At 44.1% G+C, this 12031-nt stretch overlaps 1 long non-coding RNA gene across 1 annotated transcript in view; it reads left to right on the forward strand.

Moving 5' to 3' along the window:
- The first annotated feature begins 2499 nt into the window (after positions 1–2499).
- Positions 2500–12031, forward strand: part of LOC124720403 — a 44839-nt gene continuing 35307 nt past the window's right edge. Inside the window, exon 1 of the long non-coding RNA XR_007006150.1 lies at positions 2500–2564. This is a non-coding gene — a long non-coding RNA (uncharacterized LOC124720403). The remainder of the gene's footprint in view (positions 2565–12031) is intronic.

Raw genomic sequence — 12031 nt, forward strand, 5'->3', positions numbered from 1 at the left:
ACCAGTTATTGTATGTGATTACAATAAACACATGGGTGGTGTGGATCATGCAGACAGATTACGTTCAACTTATGGTCTTGACAGGCGATCAAAGAAATGGTGGCACCGTCTCTTCTGGGGAGGAATAGAAATTGCTTTTGTCAATGCTTACGTCATTTTCAGTGATCTACATGGGGCACTGCCACTGCTGGAATTCAGGAGTGCTGTGGCACTAGGGCTAATGAATGAACAGCAAGTGCCAAATCTCAAAAAGAGAAACTCCGGTAAAGATGAAATAACTCCCCCAAAGAGAAGGAAGGATAACTTTTCTGTTCCGAAGAATGTACGTCTTGGCAACTGAGAAAACCATTTTGTAGTGTTCAGTTGTAAAAGAGGACGATGCGAAATGTGTGCGAAAAATAAAATTCAGTCGACACCACATTCACAATGTAGTACATGTAAAGTGTATTTGTGCTACAATGAGAAAAAGAACTATTTCATACAATTTCATGAGGTATCACTAACACTAAATATGTGATATGTATATACTGTCAAAAATGTATAGCTAAGTTCCTATGTATTGTGAAGTTGCTCTAGAATAAATTTATGCGAAATTTAAAAAAAATTCAGAAATATCATATTTCTGTTAATTAATTTTCTAATGTAAAAATATTTAATATTTATGTGGAATAAAGTACAAGTTATAAAAATTGGAGCACTTTTCGGCGCATATTGTGATTCTGTCCATGGAGTCTGACGGTACTTCTGAGTACCAGGAGAGAAAAAAGTTGTGAAAAATAAAATAAAATTTTACAAAAAATCCTAACGTCATTTGAGGCCACAATAGCATAAATTCTGCAAAGAAAATGTTAAAAATTAAGTTTTTTCTTATGTCAGGAAACAAAGGGTTAAGCTATAGTTTGCGGAAGAATCAAATTTTGTGACCGAATGGTTTTGTTGAAATCGTATGTTAAGTAATTCACACGCGCCGTCTCGTCCGCTCCACTGCTGTGCCGAGAAGACACACGTGTGTGGCTGTCGCTGTGTGCTGCACCGACGACACTCAAACACGTCTGAATGCAAACTTGGCCAGTTGCAGCGGGAGGCAGACGTCGCTCACGCAGGCCACTTCCGGAACTGCACCTGCGGTGGTGTTTTTTCGCCTGAAGCTGTTGCTCGATTCTGTCGCTCACGTAGGACACGGCCCAAGAATTTCGTGCAGTAGTTTCTGTAATATCGAAATATCGCGATAACTGTGATCATTAACAAAACGACGGTCAGTTCATCATGAAGCACACGAATAAAGGTATAAGATGCCCGAGAATCGGAGTTTATTCCCGAACAGGTTCCTTAACCCTTCGTTGGGCGCGCCTGCGGCATATAGCCGCAAGATTTAGTTTTCTGTTAGTATCACAGATAGGGTTTCAGTTGCGTCCACGTCCGGATACCTATTTGTTGTTCTCAGCGGATGTCACCACTTACTACATTTGCGCTAATCATGCGTTCAGCAGTTTGGCAGCTATTCTTGTTTGAAACGTCAGTGTTGAGTTTGCGGTGTGTCTGTCGCTACACGCCTTGTGACGGAATTATTTTCTATACTTGTCTTTTTCTTTCGCGTCAAGGCAATCTTTCTTTTATATTAGTATACAATGAACGTTCGAATCTGATCAAAGTTCCCATATGCAATTTTCATTACTTTGTCTTGCATATTATTTTGCTACAATATAGTACTTTTACAGAAACATGTGTTTCATTAGGTCTCATAGAAGCGTGGAAATGGAGAAAAAGAAAGCATTAGAGAGGCACCGTCTAACTGTACGTCCTGAAGACTATGAGAAAGTACTGCGAGAATTGTCACAAGAAGAATTACAAGAATTGTCAGGTTCGTCTGAATCTGAGTCGGAAGAGGAAGTTACTGAAGGAGAAAACCACAGCAGTGACTCCGAACAATCGACAGACGAAACAGATGGCCACCTGGTTGAAGAGGGGAGACAACAAAGAGAGGACTACCGATTTTACGTAGGAAAAGATAAAGAAACTTTTTGGATAAGTGGATCCCTTCCGCCTTCTCCTAAAACCAAGGCCAAGAACATGCTTAAAGTTTTGCCAGGTCCAAAAGCAAGTGCTGATATTAACGGAAAAAGAAATTGGTGCATTTTACCTATTTATTACTGACAGGATTATTATTTTTCCTTAGGTTAAAAATGTGAAAGCAATTGCGCTGCAAAAGCCGCAACGCGCCCACTCGTGGAACTGTGAAAGGCTCGCCCACCGAGGGGTTAAAGTGGTCTGGGAAAGGTGGCAGGCTTACCGGCCTGCACAGGCCGCTGTTTGCGCAGTCGGGCGAGGCGGGTTCCACAGGCTCCTCGTTCAGCGCACGCCGGCAACTGCGTAGCCCACGCACGTCCCTGCGTACTGACTGTCAAGAGCCGCAACTAGTTTTAAACGCGTTATAATGTAAAGCAGTGTAGTGTGGTGTGTTTTGGTGTGAGCAGCGGTGTCAGTGTGTGTTGTGTGTTGCAGGTGTCCCCGCAATGTGTGATGGCCTGCCATGAGGGACGGGGTGTCCAACAAGGGCGACAGGGGTGAGTGTGTCTCTCTCTCTCTCTCTCTCTCTCTCTCTCTCTCCCCCCACTTGTATTACCTAGATGAGAACACTACGCACAGACTTTTAACTGACAACATCTCCTCGCAAACAGCAGTGGAAACGCTGCTTTTGTTCGCGCCCTGCAGCGTCCGCGCCGCCGCGTGCAAGTCCCTGTGTTAACAGCGGCCAGAATCCACGACCCTTTGGCGGTATGCGGCGCGCGTCGCTAATTACACCACATACTGCTCCGCGGACGCGGCTAGAAACGTTTATTGCCGGAGCCCGTATCAGTTAAAAAAAAAAAAAAAAAGTATGTGATATCTTATGGGACTTACAAGGGGAGGCCGCCAATTGTGAAATTCAGGTTCGATTCATACTGCGCATAATAAACGCTCATGGCCAGAGGTGTAATGTGGCAAAGCACCAAGATGCACTTCTCAGCCGTTGTCGAGAAAATCGACAGTTAAAAGAAACCGTTGCGGTGAAATGCCCTCTACAGTTAATAGTTTTATACAGCGTCGTGGCGCAGCGGTAAGCGCTCCGGTTTGTAATCGGAAGGTCGCCGGATCCAATCTCGCGCCATGCAATTTTTTTTATTATTAGTTTTTTGTAATTAATATATATATATATATATATATATATATATATATATATTAATGAATTGCTTATGCATGTTGGTGAAGGCGGATCGCTCTCCTATTGTTCCGCCTCCATTTTTCCGTTTTTTTTAACAGGGTGTACCAAAGCTCTCACGTCCGCACTGATTTTCGACGATGTTATAAGTTGCGCTAGGGACCGCATCTACCTTCTTTCGAAGTTAGCAGGCAACTACGCTTTTATGCGGCGGCTCGTTTCGGCCCATTCAACATCTGTCCTTCAAGTGTAACGAGCGAGTAACGGAGTTTATATTTCATACCTGCCACAGAAAATTCTATTCTAATTCGAACGTTTGACTTACGCTATACGTATTCGTTTCGGAATATCGTTTCTACGTCTTCCGTTAACTATACGTGGTTAACATTATGAAGACAATTAATAACATTTGTGAAATACAACTTTGTTTCCGGAAAACATAATGATGTTCCAAGTCGCCAGTTTTTCCACGACAAACGACTTTCAACAACTTATTATATGCGTAATTGTTGCAACTGATTGCCGGGAATTATATATATATATATATATATATATATATATATATGTGTGTGTGTGTGTGTGTGTGTGTGTGTGTGTGTGTGTAGACACATTTGAATAACAAAAAACAAATACTAAAAAAAAAAATGCATGGCGCGAGATTCGATCCGGCGACCTTCGGATTACGAACCCGAGCGCTTACCGCTGCGCCACGACGCTGTAGGGAATTATAAATGGTAGAGAGTATTTCACCGCAACGGTTTCTTTTAACTGTCGATTTTCTCGACAACGGCTGAGAAGTGCATCTTGGTGCTTTGCCACATTACACCTCTGGCCATGAGCTTTTATTATGCGCAGTATGAATCGAATCTGAATTTCACAATTGGCGGCTTTCCCTTGTTAGTCCCTAAGCTTACACACTACTTAACCTAAATTATCGTAAGGACACACACACACACACACACACACACACACACACACACACACACACACATGCCCAAGGGAGGACTGGAACCTCCGCCGGGACCAGCCGCACCGCATCAGATCAGTCCTTCGCGCTGCTAGTCCTTTAAGATCACTATTAACGACGTTCTCCTGCTTCACTTCCATCAGCGAACCTTGGGCTAAACTTCTCACTGCTCCAGTGTCGTAATCAACTCGTTGCTATGTGGCTGTCTTTCTCGTATTCTGCGATTTTACACGGAAATCGACACGACGCCACTACACAGCGCGCCCGATGACACACAAGCTGTAAGGCGTGTCACACTACAGGACGACACAAGTATTCTTATTGTGGTTGTCAGTACGTGGGGCGTTTGAAAAGTCCGTGCAAAAATAAAAACTACTTACGTGTTTGGGGCAAACCTTTTTTATTTTTCGACATAGTCTCCTTTCATACTTATACACTCTTCAACGCTGTTCTAATTTGTTGCTCCCCTCCGAATAATACGAGTCGCCCAAGTCTGCAAAATAGCTGTTAGTTTCTGCAATCACCTCCTCGTTTGAATAAAATCTTTGTCCCGCCAGCCATTTCTTCAAACTGGGGAACAAATAGTAGTCTGAGGGACCCAAGTGTGGAGAATAGGGGGGGGATGTGAAACGAGTTGGAATCCTGTTTCCAATAATTTTGCGACCACAACTGCTGAGGTGTGTGTGCTGGTGCATTGTCGTGATGGAAAAGGGCTTTTTTTTTTTTTTTTTTTTGTTCCAATCTCCGGCGTTTTTCTTGCAACTCATTTTTCAAACGGTCCAATAACAAACAATAATATGCAGCAGTAATAGTTTTACCCTTTTCCAGATAGTGTATGAAGATTATCCCTTCCGAATCCCAAAACACAATCGCCATTACCTTTCCGCCTTCTTTGATGCAGATTCTTCCTTGGCATCCCATTGTTTAGATTGTTGTTTGGTCTCAGGAGTATAGTAATGTATCCATGTTTCATCCACAGCGTCGAAACGACGCTTAAAGTCCTGCACATTCTTCCTGAACAACTGCAAACCATCCTTGCAACACTTCACACGATTCCGTTTTTGGTCAAGCGTGAGCAATCGCGGAACCCATCTTGCGGATAGCTTTCTCATGTCCAAATGTTAATGCAAAATATTATGTACCTGTTCATTCGAGATGCCTACAGCACTAGCAATGTCACGCACCTTAACTCTTCTGTCATCCACCACAGTATCATGGATTTCATCAATGATTTCTGGAGGGTTGAACGTTCAGCATCATTTGTGCCCATATGGCCACTCCGAAAATTTTGAAACCACTTATGAACTGGTCTAATCGAAGGTGCAGAGTCACCGTAATGTTCATCTAGGTTCCCTTTAGTCTTCTGATGCGTTTTGCCTTTCATTAAGTAATGTTTAATCAGCACACGAAATTCTTTTTCGTACATTTTTTGACAATCTCTGCACTTCCTAGATTCACAGGGATGCCAAACACAAAGAAATAGACCAGTATGGCTGAAGCTTGGTGTGCGTTCTTTCCAAAGATGCTACTAACTAAACATGACCTCGATACGCGCCGGTGGTGCCATCTCTCGGACTTTGCACGCACTTTTCAAACGGCCCACGTACGTGTAGTAATGCAATTTGTTGATTGCTTTCCTGGTTTTATAGTATTTTATAGTACATGTAGTGCTAAAAACACACACTTTTCACAATTGTTATCGTACCATTCTCAGTACTAATGTCAAGATAAGAAGCATAATATGTTAGAAAACCCTGATTATACATAAAACTGTTGTTACATACTAACATGGTGTCCTCTGGAGAATGGTCGTTATTCATAGCATTTCAGCATTGAGAAGAAACGTATTTTACGGTTACAGATATTTATTTGTGTTATGTAGACACATATGTATTCTCTCAAACAGGAGACGATTGACATCCGCTTTGTGACGGTACCTCTCCTTAGCTCCAGCCTGTAACTTCACTGAGTAACAGAAGTCTTCCTCTGAAATGTTACTTCCTTTCACAAACCTTGTGGTGCAGCGAATCATTAATTTCCAAGAACTCGCCTGCGGCCGCTCGTCACATAGTCGAGATGTTGATTTCAAGGTAATGACGCCAAGGGCGGTCAATATCACCTGTGGTGCAACTTCGATACTGTGGAACAATTCTCTTCTACTGCACGCTCGCTGCTTTTCATATTTGAGGAGCTGATAGTGTAGACCAAAAGAAGGAAAAACTGTCCAGTAAACATGAACTGTAAAGTGCGTACCTTAACAGCTGTGAGCACGTGTTCATCTCCACTACAGCGAAACACCTCTCTCCCGCTGAACAAGTACTCGTTACTCGTCAGGTACCCACCTTAGGACCCATGTTTACAGGGCATTTTTTTCTACTTTTTGGGCGTTACAAGCACCTCTCGACACATGGAAACCAAAGAGCTAGCACTAGAAGAGATTCGTTTCACAGTATCGAAGATGAAGTAGTGCCCATAACTCTTAAGGCAGGGCTTAACAAGTGGCCGGTTTTGAGGGCGAGTACTCGCGTCTGCTCAGGCAGGTGCTCGGGAGCAGGGAGGGAGGGAGGGAGGGAGGGAGGGGAAATGCGCGCGCACGTTTGAATGTGATCTCGCGTCCTTAGCAGATTTAACTAGCCATCTGAATGCTTTGAACATTTTACTACAAGGTAAAGATCTGCTAATTACTCGTTTCATAGATGGAATACGAGCTTTTAAAATGAAATTGACACTTTGGGTGAGTCAGCTGGAAACAGGAAACCTAGCTCATTTTCCTAAATTATCATCCATGCAAGATGTTCACAAAGACTGTGAACGTTATTCACATAGTTTAGTTGATCAACGCTTTCAAGACCTGACAGCACTAGACAGTGATTCTGATCTGTTCTCCTCTCCATATTCGGCGAATATTGAAGAGATTGGTTCTGAGCTGCAACTAGAAATTATTGACCTGCAGTGTGACAGAGAATACAGAGACAAATTTCAGAACAAGAAAAACATTTTGGAATTCTACAGACACTTCCCTCAGGATAGATTTCCTCGTTTGCACAAACTGGCGGCTACAATAATATCAATGTTCGGTTCCACGTATGTTCGGTTCCACGTATGTTTGTGAACAACTGTTCTCTGCAATGAAATGGAACAAGACGCGCGTGAGAAACGCATTATCTGCGCCTAAAATACACAAGAACAATTACTCCGAACATAGACGCAATTGTAAAGGGCAAAACGTACAAGATAACCGAGAACCCCACACTTCAGTGACACCTTTTATTGTGTAACAGTTCACAAATTAATGCGAATGTAGAGGCATACACTAAGCTAATAAAATTATGTGGCACGTGTTCATTCTCCTTTATCTGTTTCATTTGTCGCAGTGATAATTCGTGAGTGATATCCCTGCAGGTGGGTGCGGATTTACATCGACTGGCGGCAGCTGTTGTGTGCGCCACGTGACTCTCCCCACTCTGGTCCGGTAGTGGGGGTAGCGTGCTCGCGCTGCTCCGTGCTCGCGCCTTGCTGCTCACAGCTTGCTCCGCGAGCACGTATGTTGTGAAGCCCTGTCTTAAGGTATACGTTTTGGAGCCCCTGTGTATCTATCTGTGCGTCTATTATCGTGTACTTTGGGGAAGAGGTTAATATCAGAGCGACACTGAAGGCAGTGTGGAAGGAATACTTTACGCACTTGTTAAATCCAGGTCTAGACGAAGTAAGTGTCGAGTATTGCAGCAGGGGATATTGGCAAACAGTAGTTGTATCGTGTGATAAGAGTTTTGTGGAATGAGAAGAAGACTCCACAAGATTAGAAAAGGGCTACTAATTGTCCTTATATTCAAGAAAGGGAGTAGGAAGGACTGTAGAGACTAAGGGGGCGTCACACTGGCCCCACACTGTGCCGAGGTATGTCAATCCGAACAAGGGTGGGTGGGGGGGGGGGGGGGGAGAGAAGCGGCGCGGCTGCAGGTGTGGGAGGTGAGGCCGTGACGTCACCTGCTGGACCACCACCACGAGTTCGGGGAAGACCCTCGTGATGACCTTTCTCGGTATAGAAAAGAGACTAGACAGCGTCTGCAGAAGAAAAGTCCGGTAAGAGTGGGGGAGATGCGCTGTGCAAGTTTGAGTTATGCGGGAAAAAAAAAAGTTCATATGGCTCTGAGCACTATGGGACTTAACTTCTGAGGTCATCAGTCCCCTAGAACTTAGAACTACTTAAACCCAACTAACCTAAGGACATCACACACATCCATGCCCGAGGCGGGATTCGAACCTGCGACCGTAGCGGTCGCACGGTTCCAGACTGAAGCGCCTAGAACCGCACGGCCACATCGGCCGGCTGTTATGCGAAAGTGAAGAAATGAAAGGACTGGTTGGTTCCAGCAAATAAGTGGCGTGAAACAGGGCAGTGCATAGTGGTCGTGGATGAATGACTAAGGTGGCAGGAAAAAGTGGAGAATACGAGACGAAAGCAGTGGTGTTTGCAGATGACTTGATGATCTGGGAAAACGTGGAGGAGCAGATTCAGCAACAGCTGGATGCTCGGGAAGAAACTGAGAGACAGTATGGAACGAAATTTGATGTAAACAAATGTGAGATCATGGTTACAAACAGAAAGAAAGGAAGACCACCTAGCGGAATTAGGATTGGTGGTGAATAACTGAGAAAGGTCGAAGGTGCAAGGACTTGGGAAGTGTGACACAGGAAGATGGGACAAATAGAGAGAGATCAGTGAACGTGGCAGAGACGGGCTGGTAGGAGCCTGGGTTGGAAAGTCACACAAAAAAGCAGAGAAGTAGTGCATAATAGGAGTTGCTACATCCCAGTACTGACCTATGCGTCTGAAACATGAATAATGAAGAAACGAGATGTAAGCAGATTAAAGACATTTGACGTGAAGTTTTCAGAATACAAGTAAGAAGGAGAGAGAGTGTGAGGAATGAAAGGGTAAGGGGAATGGTGAAAGAGAAACCCTTGGAGAGCAGGGGAGAGACATCAAGGCCAAGATGGTATGGGCACTTGAAGAGAATGGAATATAGAAGAATTCCCAAGAAGATACATGGAATTGAGATGCAAGACGGAGGTACGGATCGTGTACTTTCAACTGTGTGTGAATACCCTGTTAATTATGACAGTGCCAACGGCCTTGCCGCAGTGGTAGCGCCGCGTCCCGTCAGATCACCCAAGTTAAGCGCTGTCGGGCTGGGCTAGCACTTGGATGGGTGACCGTCCGATCTGCCGAACGCTGTTGGCACGCGGGATGCAGTCAGCCCTTGTGAGGCAAACTGAGGAGCTACTCGACTGAGAAGTAGCGGCTCCGGTCTCGTAAACTGGAGAACGGTGTGCTGACCACATGCCCCTCCGTATCCACATCCAGTGACGCCTGTGGGCTAGGGACGACATGGCGGCCGGTCGGTGCCGTTGGAGCTTCATGGCCTCTTCAGACATAGTATAGTTCTGTAATTAATCATGACACAGCCTGTATCTAAAGAAAAGTAAGAGCAAGCTCCCACAGATGTGAATACGTGTGTTGTTAAGTTGGAAATGGCGCATGTTGTTGTGGTACAGTGCTTCAATCGATAAGGGCTGCTGCTATGAACGTAGAAGTTCTGTGTTCAAACCCACAGTGATGTTTGGACGTTTTTTCTTTGTGGCAAAAAAAGGCCGCCAATTAACGCCGTCGTGCTGATTCCAGGCTACACTCGGTAAGTTCTAAGATGGGAAGAAGAAGTTAAGAGGACCACCATAGTGGCAGCAGTGTCCACTTATTGTGAACATTCTCACTGTCGAACCAATGAAATGCGTCGCAGGCGGTGCTTCCCACTTAACGTGTAACAGTGTTCCTTCGTCATTTCATGCCAGTATGGGCGCGGGGAAGATGGCGGCTTAACCACATCTGAGCACTGCGACTACATAGTCTTAACAGGGGGACCGCACCGTCCTGGCTACAACTAGCAAGAAAGGAAGACCAACTAGTGGAATTAAGATTGAAGGTGAATAACTGAAGAAGGTGCAAGGACTTGGGAAATGTGACACAGGAAGATGGAACAAATGAGAAAGAGATTAGTGAACGTGGCAGAGACGGGCTGAAGGATTCCTGCGAAGTGGTAGGAGTCTGCTACGATTCACACTGACAGGCCATATAGGAGTACGACTTCAGCATATGTAAACAGGAAGACGCAACTGTCGGCCGTTTCTTTAAGGGATCCACTTTGAAAATTATAGGCACGCAGATGTGCTTTGTACGGTCACAAACATCCCAGAGAGCGAGTAGGCGTTTAGTTTCATAAGCGCGAAGACTGAATACAATATCGCTGACGATATCTTTTTTATCATCATCCCTGCAATAGATATGCGTGGTATGCCACTAAATTATGTAATGACCGAGAACTGTTCATCAATCTGATCCAAGTTTGTTTTTCAGTAGACATGTTGAAAAAACCGAAACACATACAAAAATTCAGCGTCCGTTACGTGTGCCGTACGTAACAATAACCATTGTCTCCCATGTTTCAGTGATCAGTACCATCCTGATTTGTACAGTGCTCCACAGGTTACACGTTATACTTGAAATAAATGTAGATACAAAAACATAAACGATTGTACTGATTTGATTGATAGTTGGCACGTTTATATTTTTATGTTTATATTTCGAATTTAATTGCAAAAACATCTTTTTCCTACTTTCGGGATGGATATAGTGAAAATTATATTCATTAAAAAATTGATAATTTGCACAATCATGCCGACCGAGGTGGCCGAGCGGTTCTAGGCGCTACACCAACAGCAACTCCGGTTTGGTGCTAGCATACCTCACATAATGTTATTGACCATATATTTTGGTAGCTGTTCTGCTACACAATATACAACTTGTCATCTGCAAACAGCAAAACGTAATTTATTTTTCTGTTTGTTATGCATGTACGAACGGAAATAAGACTACCACGTTTTCTTTCTGTAACTTACAGTTGTGAACTTGTGGTGCTTTCTACTGTGTTGTTGTCGAAGTACTTCTTTGCCTGCATTCGCGTGGCAATGCACTTCATCCGATTACTCAAAACATAGGCTGAGTTTTCGCTGCCATTACGTGTTGTTGTGGCTGTGTGGCGTTCATTTGTTTCGTAGCGTGTTCTGCTGGGTGGGGCGCGCGAGTTTGAATTGTATTTGGCGTTAGTGGTTTGTGTGTGTTTGCGTGTGTGCGATGTGTGTGTTGAGTACTGGGGCACCCAACAAACATTGAAACTGACCTTCACATCCTAAAAACTAGCAGCAGCCTATACCAAAAATTAACTATAGAAGAAAACTACCACATCCAAAAATCAATAGCCCAAGGAAAGAAAGTACTCAATGAATACACATCACTGCGCAACAAAACCCTCTTCTCGACAATAGCAGAACTATACAAGTAACACACACATACCACAAAAAAGGGACCTCTCTCTCTCTCTCTCTCTCTCTCTCTCTCTCTCTCCCCCAGTACTCAACAACACACACATCACACACACGCAAACACACACAAACCACTAACGCCAAATACAATTCAAACTCGCGCGCCCCACCCAGCAGAACACGCTACGAAACAAATGAACGCCACACAGCCACAACAACACGTAATGGCACCGAAAACTCAGCCTATGTTTTGAGTAATCGGATGAAGTGCATTGCCACGCGAATGCAGGCAAAGAAGTACTTCTCCAACAACACAGTAGAAAGCACCACAAGTTCAAAACTGTAAGTTACAGAAAGAAAACGTGATACAGTCGCATTTCCGCTCGTAAATGCATAACAAACAGAAAAATAAATTACGTTTTGCTGTTTGCAGATGACAAGTTGTATATTGTGTAGCAGAACAGCTACCAAAATAAATGGTCAAT

Source organism: Schistocerca piceifrons, chromosome 11 (assembly GCF_021461385.2).
Source record: "Schistocerca piceifrons isolate TAMUIC-IGC-003096 chromosome 11, iqSchPice1.1, whole genome shotgun sequence".
Taxonomy (NCBI): Eukaryota; Metazoa; Arthropoda; class Insecta; order Orthoptera; family Acrididae; genus Schistocerca; species Schistocerca piceifrons.